The sequence below is a fragment of the Canis lupus genome, chromosome 3, assembly GCF_011100685.1.
Source record: "Canis lupus familiaris isolate Mischka breed German Shepherd chromosome 3, alternate assembly UU_Cfam_GSD_1.0, whole genome shotgun sequence".
NCBI classification, from domain to species: domain Eukaryota; kingdom Metazoa; phylum Chordata; class Mammalia; order Carnivora; family Canidae; genus Canis; species Canis lupus.
In genome coordinates this window covers 20326911-20344775 of record NC_049224.1, presented here as the reverse complement: position 1 = coordinate 20344775, position 17865 = coordinate 20326911, and positions in this window count along the sequence as shown.

Here is a 17865-nt window from a genome sequence, read left to right as displayed (position 1 = left end):
TCAATGTTTAATGTGAAACTGACTCAAAAATGTTCTTTTAGGCCACAATTACATTTCTCTCTGTATAACATGTATTATACTATTTTAACTTAATGCTGTGAGCTATATAAACCAAAGACATTCTAATTCTGTTTTTAATGTATTTTTTCCAAGATAAATAATTTATAATGTACTAATAAAACTAAGGAGCTCGTATTAAAAGACTTATTTTATATGACCTACTGAAACTGATCTATGGGAATTGACTCTCTTAAAAGTAATTTTGTGAAATTATTTCGTATAAAATTGACTTTCTTATATGAATTCTTGACAACAAATATAAAACAAAAAGAACTTGAAATTTCTCTCTCCATCCTTCTACACACTGAAGAGAAGTAATCAAATACTTTCTAACTTTATTATTTGGAGATTTCTTAGAAAAAGCAAGCAGATGAATAGTAAACATTTTATTTATGCATATCAGCCTCTGGCTACCTCTTTAAAATAAAACTCCCTTTCAAAGTACACTTAGTCTTTTCACATCTTTAAACGGATACAGTTTTACTTATGGGTTTATTTGTAAAATGTTCTCATTTTGCCATCCAGGGGAAGAAACGTCCTTTTTTTTTTTTTTTTTTTTTTTTCAATGTGAAAATAAGTAACCCTAAGCCCATGTTCCTTCATCCTTTCAGCCTCGGCTCCTAACAGGCACCCTGTAAGCACTCATAGGCATCATGTGAGGTAAGGAAAGCTCTGGAAGGACAATATTCCAAACATTAAGGTTCCTTTTACATTGAAAGGGCTTATTTATTTATTTATTTATTTATTTATTTATTTATTTAATATTTAATTTATTTATTCATGAGAGACACAGAGAGAAGCAGAGACACAGGCAGAGGGAGAAGCAGGCTCCCTGTAGGGAGACCAATGTGGGACTCGATCCCAGGACCCCGGGATCATGACCTCTGCCGAAGGCAAACACTCAACCACTAAGCCACCCAGGTGCCCCAAAAGGGCTTATTTAAAATGGGTACTCATGGCATGCCATGAGCAACGTATGTCATCACATGGGCACGTTTTTGACATTGCCTTCACGGGGAGGCACCAGGAAGGTGCTGGGAAGGGAAAGCTGACAAGCTTCCAAGAGGGTTTCAGAGGGGGTGACGGTATCTGCATACCTAGTGTCTAGTCTTCAGTTTCAAAGCTTGAGGTGGTGGGATTGGAAAGGGAAAAAAAAGGGGGAGGAGGGAATTGAATAAATGGAAAAGCAGAATTGAAGGAATGAAGGAAGTCTGTAGGAATTTTAGGGATCAAACGCTGATTCCTGTGAGCATACTTCAGAACATTCTCGTACCAGCTTGCAAGGGCTAGAAGAATAACTTAAAAGAGTTAGAACTTTTTAAATTCCATAAAAAATGCTTTTCTATGCCATTTCTTGGATTGGGCTACTTCTGTGGGTGACTAACCTCACCCATTCCTAGGATTCTTTCCTTTTGACTAGTTCCATTTTTCAGGCAGCGACCCTTCCCTGACCTCAGCCCGAAACTCTGGGTCACCTTGCTATAGCCTTGGTGTAGCACTGAATAGAGGGTTTACCAGATTGTTGGCACCGGATAAGTGGTACTGAGCACAATCGTCCTCTTTCATGAGCTGGAGGGAAGTTGCCTTTTCTAGGGTTCAGAGAGCTGGGTTGACTTATGCCTCCTTTTCATTCTGTTGCCCAGTAATTTTCCCTCTGGCCAGATCTGCAAACTGGTTGCCTTGCAGGAAGGTGACATGCACCACTGATGCAAAAAGGAAAAAAAAAAAAAAAGACTATTGGCATCTGCACAACATTCAACGGTACTTCAAAAGTTTCGTTTTACAGTGAAATAGGTCAATTATTTGCTCAAATAATTAAAAAGTTTAATTGCTTAAACTTAATCTCAGATATCTTTATGTTCCTGTGTTGTTATTATACTCCTCTTCTGAGTGGAATCATTATCTGAACACCTGCTTTGCCAGTTTTCCAATCCATCCCCCAAATTAACTCAGATATCAACTTCCTCTTCTTGAAAAAAAAAAAAACCACCTCTTTTCCCCATGTTTTCAAACATAATAAATAAATAAATGAAAAATAAATAAATAAATAAATAAATAAATAAATGTTTGATTATACCCCAGAGACTCTACATTACCTCTATCACTGGCCCCCATGTTGCCACATAGCCATGGCTCTACCAGCAGGATGGTGATTTCTGATATTCTAGACTGTTCTGCGTCTTTTCTAGGAAAAAAACCTGATGGGTCTCCATGCCAGGACTCAAGGGCTACAGTGAATAGCGAATTCCGATGTCACACTGAAAGGCAAGTGCAAGGTACCAGCCTGTCTCTTTGACATAAATCGATCCTGCAATATTGACAATTTCCCAGCCTATCTATATTCTGTATTGGCTCCCATTCTAAGGATGTTAGCACTAAAAAAATGACCAAAAAAAAAAAAAAAAAAAAAGAGAGAGAGAAGGATCTCAATGGCAAACAGGAAACCTCAACTAATCCCTATCTCGTCCAACTTTGTCAGTTCTTGGGAAAATAGTGCTAGAAACTATTTTTCAAATGAATAGACTCATGTCTTACGTTTGGACATTTAATTAGGCCTAAAGAGGGGAAAAGGTGGAAGTTTTAAATACCATTTTGCTAGGTAAAATGCTCATGAATATTTCCACCATATTAGGTAACTCACCCTCAAATATACTTGTGATTCCAAGTGGCTTGGCCGCAGGACCGCAGAACGCAACCATCATTCACTGTTAGCTCCGCGCAGGACGCATTGTGCCCTGCGCGCTCTAAAGCAATCAAACGAGTCTGCAAATGTTCTTCAAAGAATACGTGTAGAATGTTACTTCGTTAAACATCTCCTTGGCATTCATTCTATTTTCCACTTTGAATTGCTGCATTTAGTTTTGTAATGACCTTCTATAGCAAGGAGGTTTTATTAACTCTTTGATCTTCTAGCTTTGGGATGAAAACAAAGAAAATATAAATGAGCACTTTGTACACTGTCTTATAGAGGAGAGCAGGAGAAAAAAAAAAGGAAATATGTTTTCATCAAACAGATTGGTCTGTGTGGAGACTTTCAGCCCTTTCTGTTCTTTTCTCCCTTTAAGCAAAATGCTTATCAATGTTGTACATGTGTTTGTTTTAATGTCGTTTGTATAACTAAGTCTTTGTTTCTCTTCTCTCTAGCTCCTGTAGCTGAGGTTAGGGTCAGATATCTCTTTGTGGATTTTCTTTTTTAAGGCATTCTCCATCCTTGGTTTCCTCTAACCCTAAGTGCAATTCTTGGGAAATCTGCCATCCTATTTGTGGGATGCTGGCAGCCCTGCTCTGTTTCCAACTGTTCCTTTGTGTGTGTCCATGTGAGTGGGGAAGGGGAGGGGATCCCTGGGCAGGTAGTTGCCTAATACTGCAGTGCAGAAAACACTGGCAACTCTGCATCCCAACCCAGTTCTGTACTTTGTTGTGACTGGGTCTATATTCTGGAGCAGAATCTCAAAATTTAGTTATCTTGCTCCTGAAGTCCAACACTTATAGAATTATTAATATATAGATGAGATATTGCCTTTCACACTATTTTTTTTTATCATCCTTTAGCATGCTTCCTTGAACATATTCATTTGATTCTATCTTTTAGTCTTTCACACAACTTTGGAATCAGAACTTTAAGTGCGATATTTTAAAATACCAGCATTTTATGATATTAGTTCTAAAGCATGAAAATAGGTATCAATCAGAACAAATCTTTTCCCAATATTATAAACAGCTACTTATTATAACATACACATTTTCTCTTGAAATTTGAAACTCTTATTTGTTGTTGTTTTTTAATGATTTTATTTATTTATTTTTGAGAGACAAAGAGATTGAGTTAGAGACATAGGCAGAGGGAGAAGCAGGCTCCCTGCAGGGAGCTCAATGCAGGACTCAATCCCAGGGTCCCTGGGATCACCACCTGAGCCACAGGCAGACACTCAACCACTGAGCCACCCAGGTGCCCCTGAAACTCTTGTTTGTTATTAAATCGAAAGCATCCTGAACTGAGAGCCTGGGAATGTTCTGGATTTCCTCAATCTAGACTCTAGAATAATAGATGATCCGGTTGTATGCTGATAATGTCATCTGGTCCTAATGCAGTGCCTTAGGTTTACTGGAAATGGAAATCCATGTTTTATCGTGAAATGGATTCATTCTGTTTTGGCGAAGGTTTTCTTTTCCCTGACTCATTAAACACTAAGCGTTCATTATGGTAGTGATGTGCCTTAAGTGTTAACCTATATAATTCACCAGTCTTACTTCAGAGATGAAAAAAAAAAAATGAGTGACAGTGTACTTAGGTTTCCTGTCCAAGGAAGCATCACCTTTTCATTTCTCTTCTGCTTTAACTTGATTTTCTGGGTCAGACAAAGAATGGGAGGAAATGATATACTATTGCATTGGGAGACATTCAGCTTTCCATCCTTGGTGTTTTCTCAGTTGACAATCCCATCAGTAAGAGAGGTGGCAACCAGCTTGGTGAACTCCTTTTCACATCCTCACTTGTTGCCTTTCAATTGTTTTCTACTTCTTTTCTTTTTAAGATTTATTTATTCATGAGAGACACACACAGAGAGAGAGAGAGAGAGGCAGAGACATAGGCAGAGAGAGAAGCAGGCTCCATGCAGGGAGCCTGACGTGGGACTCCATCACAGGTCTCCAGGATCATGCCCTGGGCTGAAGGTGGTGCTAAACCGCTGAGCCAACCGGGCTGACCGATTGTTTTCTACTTCTGAGAACATTCCTTCTTCATCTAGGCAATTCCTTATATTGTTGTATGTTTATTTGTCTAGTCATACTTTAAATTATAACTTCCCTAAGATGAAACCTTGCTTATGTTCTAGAATGTATTCTAAAAAAAGTTTCCAATGATATTAATAAATATAAATGGCTAAAAACTCAGACTAGTTCTTTTAGGAAATTTAAAATTATAAATAACTTACTTTAAAGGTGTCAGTCTGGCATTTATGATCAGATAAAAATCTAAGTTATATACGCATGAAGAATATTTCTAAGCATTTTACAGAAGTACCTTTTTATAATAAAATAAATAAAAGAGCAATCAGTATTTACATACATGCAATGCTTTGACCTTAGGCACAAAGCAAGAGGACAGGCAAAAAAGAATAACTTAGAACATTTATTAAATAAAAATTTGATTAACATATACATGAAGAAATGCTAAAATTTGAGATCTTAGGGGCCTGGGTGGTTCAGTCAGTTAAGCACCTGCCTTTGGCTCAGGTGATGATCCCAGGGTTCTGGGATGGAGCCCTTCGGCAGGCTCCCTGCTCAGCAGGGAATCTGCCTCTCTCTCTCTCCATCTACTTATCCCCCAATTCATGCTCTCTCTCACACTCTCTCTCCTTGTCTCTCTATCTCAAATAAATAAATAAAATCTTTAAAAATTGTTTCGAAATCTTGAAATACTAATTGTTTTAAATGGTCCCAGAAAGATTGGAAAAGATTGGGAGAAAAAAAATCAAGTTACTTACAAAATTCTCTTCTACTTTTACCTTTTGGTGGCCCATTTGAAAAAATATTTTAAACATCATATAGCATTTACTCAGTGGCTAATAGCATTTTAAACCTACTTGATAATATTTTATACTTCTTTCAAAAATCTCAAAGTATACAATCATAGAATAATATTATGGAGGGTGTACATAGAGTGTACACAAACAAGTGAAGAGGAAAATGCTTTATAGAAGACAATTATTTATTTAGATTTTTTTTCAGTCATGTCACTAGATCAAAGAGTAAGTTTGTTTTTCTACTTTGCAAAATGATGGGAGAAAGAGAATGTAAGGATCAAGGGCTCTTGTGAAAAGTTCTGATTGCCTTGATGCTTTAGAGAAAAAATTCTAAGGAGCTCTTGGTTAAAAATGGTGAATTAATCACATGTACTTAACTCTTCTCCTTCTACAAACTCTGCCAAAATGATAGCAAAGGAAAAACAAAGGTATTTGCCTACAAGTAAAGAAAATGAGAAAGAAATAAGAGTGGACATGGGATTTCAGCAACTACATAGAAAATAAGCAGATAGAGAAGTATAAGCAGATCAGAGGGACACAGCTAGGAGGTATGCCAAAAGGTCCTGAAAGGCTGAATATAGAAGAAAGGATAAAGTGCAGGGCTGAAAATTAGAGCAGTGATGGAAAGTGTGAATACAGACAAGATGAAACCTTCCTACCCCTGCCTACACAAACAGATATATATACATACAACACACACACACACACACACACACACACACACACACACACACTACCCATCACCCTCTCCCAAGCACCAAAGAGGAGGTTATTTTCCAATGAAAATAAACTATACTGGCCCTAGTTTTAAGGATTTCAGGCATCATAGAGGCTGAGGCTAAGACACAGGACTAAAATAAATGAAAATTTAATATTTAATTGTAAAACCTCCATCCCCTTCTCTGGCTCAGCTCTCAAAATGCTGACAACCAGGAACATGCCTTTCTAGGTAGGACACTTGAAAATACCTCTCTGAAAAAAATTAAATGGTCCTCAAGAAAAGACCCATACAAACTGAAATTTGGGATCTCCCAGGAAAATGCTGGCTTATTAATCAATCCCCCTACAAGGAACTTTACTATTCATAAGCTCTGACCATACATGCAGATTTTTCACTCAGCTTTAAAAAGTCCCATTTTAAAAATATGATTGGTAACTAATGATTACCACACACAGAAAAAAAGTCTTCAATATGATAGATAAAGACAAAAAATCTAAACTGAGAAAGAAAGTTACCCAAATAATAGAAAAAATTCAAGATTACCTATAGTTATGTATATTCAGATATATGAGAAAATACTGTGTCCAAAAAGCAAGAACAGAATGTTATTTAAAAAGGAACAATAAAATAAGTTTTTAACTTTTTTATAAATTTTTTATTTATTTATGATAGTCGCAGAGAGAGAGAGAGAGAGAGAGAGAGGCAGAGACATAGGCAGAGGGAGAAGCAGGCTCCATGCACCGGGAGCCTGATGTGGGATTCGATCCTGGGTCTCCAGGATCGCGCCCTGGGCCAAAGGCAGGCGCCAAACCGCTGCGCCACCCAGGGATCCCTAAAATAAGTTTTGAATACGAAAAATGTATCTATAGTCTTAATTTAAAATTCAACACAAAGGTGAAAAGATAAAATTAAGAAAATAATCCAGAAAGAATAGCTAGTTAAAGAATTGGAAACCAAGAGAGAAAAGAGATGAACTAAGAATTATATCTCAATACATTAAATATACAAAGAAAATACATTGCTCTTATAATCATGTCCATGAGCTAATGGTAAATATCTTGTGTGGCTGGAGTTATGGTTGCCTTGTGAATTCTGCAACGGAAGAAAATGCTACAATTTACAGTGAAGCGCCTTCAAAGACTTGAGAAATGGCCAAGCTTGCTATGTACCAAACTCAGTGTGGTCCAGACTTGAATAAACACAGTTTCTCATGAGTTTATGGACTCCAGATTGACCCAGGTCACTCCTCGTCCCAAGCATTCTCAGTATGGTAGCCAACTGATCAAAAAGACAATGAGAGGGACTGAGTCAACTTTGGAATCTTGGAGCTACCCACAATCATTAATGAGATACTCAAAATTCTAGTGCTTTATTGATTTATCTGTTCATTCTTTGATTCTTCAAACATTTAATTACTATCATTCTTCCCTCTTCCCTGTGCTCTAAGACATTTGGTCTTTAATATGCAAAATAACAAATAAATGTAGTTAATTGTCATTGTAACCATCTTTGGTCCATCTATACTCTCACCACTGCAATTTATTGCTAGCTCACAGCCTCCCAACTTTTTCAGAAAAAAGTCACATTAAAAGTCTGTCTCAAAAAAAAAAAAAGTTTGTCTCATACAGCACTGCCTATACAGTGCTGGTTTATTATAGTAGATTCATCTCTGAAATATTTTATATTAACTTGAATACACGTGGTGGCATATGTACTGTTGGCCAAATAGTCTTGTGCACACAATAGAATTATATTTCCTTTTCCTCTTTGAAATTAGCTGTGTCCAATGAATTTGAGCAAAAGTGCTTTTTCCCTCTGCCATGGTGACTGGATATGTCCCAAAAGCTTTTATCGGAGACTAAAGTAAAGATGATAAAGAGCAAAAATCCAAGTAAACTCATGGATAAGTAGAATGAGCAAAAAAAAAAAAAAAAAAAAAATCTTTGTTTTATATAATCTCTGAGATTGGTGGATTATTTATATTATGGCAAAATCCAACCTATCCTGACTGATACAAATGTAATATAAATACAAATATAAACATATACAGGGTTTTTTTCATAGTAAATAAGCCAATATATATGATGGGTATCATTCTAAGCTTTCAGTTAGTGAGCACTGATATGGCATTCTGCATTTTTCCCTGAATGGTACTTCTCTCTGTTGTTTGTTTAGTTCTGCCTTTAATTTAGTTCAGGAGAATAATTTTAACCAATACTGATAAACAAATATTGCAAATGATTCACGTAAACTTCCTATCAGGCTAGATGTTAAGCTGTAAACCTTCAAAGAAACAGAGGAAAAAGAGGCTGAAGGCCAACAGGTAATTAGAACTTGGTTGGAGATAGGGGTACCTGGGTGGCTTGGTCAGTTAGTTAAGCATCTGCCTACAGCTCAGGTCATGATCCCACCCTGGAATCTGGCCCATATCAGGCTCACTCTCTTTCAGGAGCACTCCCCCCTCCCTCTCAAATGAATGAAATCTTTTTTTAAAAAAAGAAATTTGTGGAAGACATCTGACATGAAGTGCAAGCATCATTGCAAGCTGGCAGATGTTACTAACAGTATGAAAAGTAGCTGGAAGAAACCATGGCCAAACACCTGTCATAATTCAGGTGTTTTGAAGATAGAGGCTGTTCATTATCTCTTGCTGTATAACAAATCTCCCCGCATTAGCAGGAATTTAGAAGTGGTTTAAATGGTGGTTATGGCTCAGGGTTTTTTTCAAGTCTGAAAAGTTCCTTGGCATAAGAGTCTCATCACAGGGCTTCTGGAATGACCTTACAACACAACAGCTAAATTCTCCCAGAGCAAGTTATACAAGAAAACAGGATAGAAGCTTGAATGTTGTTTGTGACCCTACACTTAGAACTTATCCTCTGTCATTTCCACAAAATAAAGTTTGCTACACAAGTCAACTCCATTGAGTGTGGGAGGAACTAACAAAAGGATATAAATTCCAGAAGACAAGGACCATCAGAGGCCACGCTGGGGACTGGCTACTACAATGGAAGAACCTTCAACAAAGAGTAGTGCAGTGATTGCATCTTTGCAAAGGATTTTTGCTGTGATGGCCTGTTTCTGTGAATTCAGTGCTCCTGTTCTGGAAATGCCATCTATCCATGTCATCTGCACCTGCCTAATGGGATATAATGAATAAACATATTTTAAAAACATAAAAAATGACTGATTGATTGAAACCCCACAAGAGCTACTGGCTTAAAAAGATATTGTACCCAATATTCCACAGTGTTTTGCCATTATTTTCATAAAATTGTAAATAATTTAAAAGATTGAACTCTTGGTGTCTCAAGGAAGTCTTTCTTTGTTAAGTATAATATTTTTCTATCATGTAAATATAAATATAGGTTAATCAAGAAAAGCTAAATTATAATTTTTCTAAAAGTAAAGTCTGAAAAAATAACAATTTACATCATATAGTACTTACTATCAGCTACAACTGTACTTTTGGAATAATTATTTCCTCAGTTTATTCTGCAATGACTGATAATCATCGTCTTAATTTCCCTCCTTTTCTCATGTTGTTAAAATTGGAAATATTTCCTAAATTTCATTATAATGTCAAATTCATTAAATTTTAAAAATTCTCATTTGAAGTTTTTATTATTTCACAAAAAGACAAATATAATGAAATATTTCATTTACAAATTTTTAGTAAAGATATTACTTCTACCCTTGTCTGAAATTAAGATCAACATTTTAAAATTCATGTTGATTTTTTTTTTAATTTTTTATTGGTGTTCAATTTACTAACATACAGAATAACCCCCAGTGCCCGTCACCCATTCACTCCCACCCCCCGCCCTCCTCCCCTTCTACCACCCCTAGTTCGTTTCCCAGTTAGCAGTCTTTACATTCTGTCTCCCTTTCTGATATTTCCCACACATTTCTTCTCCCTTCCCTTATATTCCTTTTCACTATTATTTATATTCCCCAAATGAATGAGAACATATAATGTTTGTCCTTCTACGACTGACTTACTTCACTCAGCATAATACCCTCCAGTTCCATCCACGTTGAAGCAAATGGTGGGTATTTGTCATTTCTAATAGCTGAGTAATATTCCATTGTATACATAGACCACATCTTCTTTATCCATTCATCTTTCGTTGGACACCGAGGCTCCTTCCACAGTCTGGCTATCGTGGCCATTGCTGCTATAAACATCGGGGTGCAGGTGTCCCGGCGTTTCACTGCATCTGTATCTTTGGGGTAAATCCCCAACAGTGCAATTGCTGGGTCGTAGGGCAGGTCTATTTTTAACTCTTTGAGGAACCTCCACACAGTTTTCCAGAGTGGCTGCACCAGTTCACATTCCCACCAACAGTGTAAGAGGGTTCCCTTTTCTCCACATCCTCTCCAACATTTGTTGTTTCCTGCCTTGTTAATTTGCCCCATTCTCACTGGGGTGAGGTGGTATCTCATTGTGGTTTTGATTTGTATTTCCCTGATGGCAAGTGATGCAGAGCATTTTCTCATATGCATGTTGGCCATGTCTATGTCTTCCTCTGTGAGATTTCTGTTCATGTCTTTTGCCCATTTCATGATTGGATTGTTTGTTTCTTTGGTGTTGAGTTTAATAAGTTCTTTATAGATCTTGGAAACTAGCCCTTTATCTGATATGTCATTTGCAAATATCTTCTCCCATTCTGTAGGTTGTCTTTTAGTTTTGTTGACTGTATCCTTTGCTGTGCAAAAGCTTCTTATCTTGATGAAGTCCCAATAGTTCATTTTTGCTTTTGTTTCTTTTGCCTTCGTGGATGTATCTTGCAAGAAGTTACTGTGGCCGAGTTCAAAAAGGGTGTTGTCTGTGTTCTCCTCTAGTATTTTGAGGGAATCTTGTCTCACATTTAGATCTTTCATCCATTTTGAGTTTATCTTTGTGTATGGTGAAAGAGAGTGGTCTAGTTTCATTCTTCTGCACGTGGATGTCCAATTTTCCCAGCACCATTTATTGAAGAGACTGTCTTTCTTCCAATGGATAGTCTTTCCTCCTTTATCGAATATTAGTTGACCATAATCTTTTTTTTTTTTTAAGGCACCAGAAAACATCTATCATGATGGTGACAAGACCATAACCATCTAAGTGGCACCTACATTCCGTTCTCCTCCTCAAACAAAAACGCACTCTATTGGCTTTCCAATAGTATCCTAGTTGACTGATGGGACTCATTTCAAAGTTCTTTTTTAGTTTGGTTTGTTTGTAATCTGGAATGGATATCCTATAGAAACAATGTTAAATATAGTAGTGAGGCAACCAAATTAGTCCTTGGAAGCCCTCTTAACCAGAGAATTCCTCAATTTACCATTCTGCATCTACAGAATCTAATCCCTCTTGTGTGGGAAAGCCCAAAGATGGGGAGGTTTATTGGAAGGATGTGCTACAGCTTCTTGTGGTTTAGAGAAAAAAATTAGTGGTCTTTTTGAAAAAAAAATTTTTAAGATTTTATTTATTTATTTATTTGAGAGAGAGGGTGCACAAGCAGGAGAAGCAGAGGGAGAAGCAGACTTGTCACTGAGCAGGGAGCCTGATGAAGTGGTGCTCAATTCCAAGATTGAAAAAAATATCATGACCTGAGCTGAAGGCAGATGCTTAACCAACTGAGCCATCCAGGTGCCTTAAAATTAGTGGTCTTAAGATTCTTTCTTTTGTTTTCTTCCTGGTGACCTCCATATATCTACTTTTATTCCCTACTGTTAAATCTCTTTGCTACTTTCTAGAGTGTATCTGCATCCTTGGTTCACAATAGATACAAAACTTACTTCTTAAATAACAACAACAACAATAACTCCCACCACTTCTTGAGCACTACTGAGGATTAGATGCTGGTCCAAGCACCCTGTGCGTATTATCTTATGTTAGCCTCACAACAACTGAGGTGGAAGGCATTGTTATTTTCATTTTACAGCTGACATAACTGAGGAATACAGAAGCTGAATAACCTCCCTAGAATCATGTAGTTAGCGGGTAAGGGGATAAGAATTTCAACTTAAGTAGTTTGATTGTAGATTTCATCTCTTATTAACCACAAGAAAATAGATAATAGATTAGATGATAGATGATAGAAAGATAGATACACAGACACACACAATTTCATCTCCACTAAAAATGAAAACAGACGGAAATAGCACCTTTTTTTCTTTTTTAATTTAGCAGCAGTGGGAAAAGTGAAGTCTCAGAAATCAGTAATAACTTGTACAGGTCATCTCCATATCAAAGTAAAAAAACTGGTTTTCGGAACTGAGGCAGTAGCACTGGGTAGATGAGGGAAGAAATCTGATAGTGGATTCTGGCCTGGGTATGGAAAGCACAGCAATTTGTTGGAGAGATCTGAAGGGAGCAACTTTTCCTTTTCCATTCATCATGGGACCTTCTCGTCCCCACAAACCTGACGGTGAAATAGCCTTCACCAGTCCCTGGAGAGCATGATAAGGAGGCTTTGGGATTCTGAGCTTGCCAGACCTGGAGGGAGCCCTGTATCAGGATACACTTCAGGTTGGCAGTATGAGGAAGAAAGAAGAGGTTCAGAAGAGAGAAAAACAGCAAGTAGCACACACTCGTTTCTATCCTTAAAAAAAAAAATAAACAAAATGTATAAAGCGAAATTTGTAGATGCTATATTTTATATAGAATTTAACTGAAAATTCCTTATTTGATGCTAATATATTAGTTCATTTTTTTCGTCCATTGCTGATATCTGGGAACAGAATCAAATATCACAGACACCTCTTGAGCAAGTCATGAGTGGCTGTGAAGCTAAGCCGTTCTCAGTTCCAAAAATTAGAAATACTTTTCCATTATGCATTCTCATATCCTTGCCAGGCAAACAGTGACATTTCCTCTCTAGGAACAGAACAAGGTCACCTTGGCACAGGTCATCAGGAACTAACTCAGTACCAGACATTTGTCTACAGGAAGATAATAATATTGTTATTAAAGATTTCTAACATTTCCTTTTTTAAAAAGATTTATTTATTTCTTTTTAGAGAGAGAGAGAGAGCAGGGTAAGGGGCAGAAGGAGAAGGAGACTCTCAAGCAGAACCCCTGTTGATGCAGGGCTCGATCTCACAACCTGAGATCATGACCTGAGCCAAAATCAAGAGTTGGATGCTTAACTGACTGAACCTCCCCGGTGCCCCTCTATCATTTCTTTAAAAAGAGAAGACTAATAACATATGGAGATTTAATTAATGTCTAACAAATATGAGATAGCAATTTAGTTTATACTGCCAGCTAAGTGATTGTGTTTAAAAAAAGAACAAATGAATGAATAAATAAGCAGTGCAACAGTCAAGTAGTCAACTGACTTTCTCTAGCTAGAGAGAAAAGCAGAAAGTTGCAGAAGTTGCAAATGGAAATAAAATCCAAATAGCAGTCTGTTGGGGCACAGAGAGGGACTGGGCAAGTCTTCACCAAAGGAGCTATGGAGGTGGCTGGCCATTGCCGGGGAAGCTAGACATCCATGATGAAGGCAAAAATTTTCTCATATACAAACATAGTATATGTCAGAGTCTGGAATTTGGAAATTCACTGTTGATTCTGAAATGAATAGGTTAGGAATCTTGAGAAAATTGGTTTTCTTCTTTGGGGTCTTGGTTTCGTCTACAAAATGAGGGAGTTGGAAAAAAAATCAACATTCCCAAGGAGTATGCTTTGAAATAGTCGCTCTTTGGGATCTAAATACACACAGCAAAAAAAGCCTGAGTTTCAGTCAAATTGTGTATTGGTTAGGGCTTTCTAAGTTGCAAGTGACAAAATACCTGACTCAGGCTGGATTGATAAAAAAATGGGATTTAGCCTCTCAATAGTTGGAAAGTTCAGGAACAGAGCTGGCCTTTGGTATAACTGATTCTCTGGCTTGAATGATATCCTTAGGAACTGTGGCATAGGCTGAATAATGGCCCCCCAAAGAGGTCCAGTGCTCTAGACACTGAAAATTGTGACTATTTTATCTTAGATGGTAAAAGAGATTTTGCAGATGTGATGAAGGTTTGAGATGGGAAGATATTCCTAGAGCCAAACTTATCTTGCAAATCCCTAAAAGTGGCAGTGGAGAAAGGTGACATAGGAAGCACTCAACGTGCTGTTGCTGGCTTTGAAGAGGGAGAAAGGGGGCTACTGCCAAGGACTGTGGTGGCTTCCGGATGTTGAATACAGCCCTTAATTCAATAGCCAGAAGATAATGAAGGCTAATCAAGGGAAAAGAGTACCTTCTAGCATCTCAGTTCAGTGCTTTTAAATTGGGCAACTTTAAACTGCCAGAAGGAAAGATTTTCACTGGTGGGGGATGAAATGAATGAAGGTAGAGGGGGTTAGAAGAACAAATGGGAAGAATAGAAAACAAGGAACCGTGGTGGAATGTGAGTTGTGGCTTTTATGGCTAACTAAACCTAGCTGTTTTTTCCGTTAAGTCTTATGTTTCAAGCATTCCACATAGTTTTCAAAGTTGTTTCACATTGCATTTGATTCTTAAAACACCTTGGGAGACAGGTAATGCAGTATCCTTATTCGTCTTCCACACATGAGGAAACTAATATGCAAAAAAGTTCAATTTCAAGTGTTAGAGTCAGAGAATGAGTGGTATAATGGACCAAAGATGGATCTTGCCTGTAAATTCTGTTTTCCATCTGAGCAGTGCCATTGGGAAGGAGTTGCATCAAACCACTGAGCTTCTTTTTGCACAACTGTCAAATGGAACACATGATATCTGCCTTATAGAGACATGAGGATGAACCGAAATGGGATGTACAAACACCTAGGATACAGAAGAGCATGGACAGTCAATAGCCATAAATTCCTTTTACCCTCTTCTCCACCCAGAGCTCATATTCAGCTTATCTAACTCCAGATTGGTCATTATAAACCACATGGCTGCTATTGTCATTCACACATTCATTCATTTCCATACTGATGTAAGCTTTGGTTTAATGAGAATCCAAAAGAGTTGCTTTGGAGAAATTAAGTTTCTTACTTTTTTCATACAAAATCCCCTCAATTACGTCATTATGGTTTTGGAATGCTTCTTGCTAAAAGGGGATCCCTGGGTGGCTCAGCAGTTTAGCGCCTGCCTCTCGCCCAGGACGTATTCCTGGAGTTCCGGGATCGAGTCCCGCATCAGGCTCCCTGAATGGAGCCTGCTTCTCCCCCTGCCTGTGTCTCTGCCTCTCTCTCTTTCTCTCTCTGTCTCTCATAAATAAATAAATAAAAATTTTTTTTAAATTACCAATAGTGCTTCCTGCAGATGTACTAAGAGGGTTAGCAGAGTTTCATAGTTTTGTGGGAACAGAGAAGAAAGAATGCATTACTTTTGTGTTAAACGACAGTACTATCAAGGTATAAGAATTGTTTTAGATTTTCTAGCTAATATTTTACTGTGCATCACATGCAAGTCTACTTAGATTAGAGCATAAAGATTGAGAAGAGGCTGGGGAAAAATTTACCATGCATATGATCTAAGAAATTACTGTAATTTAAAATTTTTTGTAAAATCAATGAGTTTAATAACTTTATCATGATGTATATATAAGTTTATATATGCATATATATGCTGATCTGATGTTTTAGTGTCTTAAACAGTGGTTGTTTATGGAGATGTATTCTGATAGCAAAGAATATAGAATTTTTAAATTGATGCTAGCACTGTATCTCCATATTGAGAGTAAACAAATGCAACAGGAGTCTTTTTTCATATTTTTAATATTGCAGTGCTGCTGACATCATTATCCATTGGTCATGTTAATCTCAAAATGCACAAAGTATTTGTATGATTTGTATAATGTATACAAAGTGTTCAAAGATGTGACAATATACAGCTTTATTTGGGCATTTATTATCAGATTATTGTAATGTGCGTCTACTTTAAGGAATCTGATCTGAAAACAAGCACCTTTTTAAAATACTGTATCACACAGTGTGCTGGAAGTGGCTATAGAGAATCTTCTTTTCATTTCTGGATCTATGCAAAAACCCACTTGCAGCTAACCAATAGCTGCAACAAAAAAAGAAAATTTGTAAACAGCTGGTTTATATAGATTTTTCAAAAGGCTTATGCTTTGATTCATAATATGTGTGGAATTTGTATTAGGTTTGGGGAAGGAAAAATGGAAGTTACTACAGCTGTGAGTCAAGAAATTAATTCCAGGGAAAAGAAATAATATTTCTTTTCTTTAAAGATAGCAACAAAATGTGTTCTTGGTAAGGATGCGTTTCTTGATTTTGTGTTATTGGCTATGAAATATACCTGCCTGGAAGAGCAATAGCATCTAATATGAAATTATTAGCCTATTTCATAACTCTAATATGGGAACAACCCCACTCATAATGTTTAGTTTATAAACTGACCTCAGTGGAAGTCATCAAGGTAGTAAAAAAAGGTTTTACAGGATTTGCAGAAATTCTTTGCCTGTGTGCATGTGTTTAGTTCATATAGTTTAATGTCCATGAAAACTGGATAGTAAAGTGAGAAGCTTTGTTTTTGGGGGGATAAGAAAAGCTCAGGACATAGTTTTACATAAAATAAACTCATTAGAAAAGATCTTGTTTGTTAACAAATTCAGTTGTTCCATGGTTAAAATCAGTTCACCATGTCACTCTATCTCAGAAAATGTATTTACTTGGGTTTGATCCTTATTCCTTAAATTCACATTTGAAATATAGCTCTCCCACATCATTATGTTAAGTTATCGTTTACAGGTGTTGTAAGTGACCAGTCTCTATTCCTTTTCCTGGACAAAGTTTCCCAAAGGCTTCATTTTTAGTAAACACTGCAGTAGCATATGTAAAAATATACAGTTTAAGACAAGAATTGCTTCAAGATATAGTACCCATTGGTTCCTTCTAAGAGATATATGGATTTATCATTTTTACAAATTTAACTTTAATTCAAAGCCGAACCACAGTGTTTCTGTATTTAATAAATTACTAATGAAGATTCTGTACAAACTTTACAGTGATCCCTGATAATAAAAACCTTTGCAAAAATGTACTGCTTCTTCTAATATAATGATTATATGGTATAACCATAACTCAGAGCCTAAAAAAAATATGTATCAGTTTCCTTTAGCAAACCAGACCTAATTTAATGATAAATTCAATATTATATCAAGCTATGCTGAACTGTCAAAAGACATTTTTTGTAATTTCTATAACCCTTATTCTAATGATTGTTTTTATTCATAAAAATAGGATAGATATTTCCTTATCCTTCCTTTACATGGCATACCTATTTGAAAAAAAAGTTAGAATACCAAAGAATAAAAATTAATGTGCTAATATTATCAATAAGATCAAAAAATAAAAGTCTAGATCTCTAATTATTGGAGACTGGTTAAGTTATAATAGATTCATATAATGGAATAGCATGCAGGCACTTAAAGGATGTTGTCAAAGGATATTTATTGAAGTGAGAACTTGGCTATCACTGATAAGAAAAGTAAAACCAGCATATATAATATATGTGTGTATATATATATACACACAAACACACATATACATATATATATGATAAAAAAACTAAAAACAGAATATGTGGTCAAGAT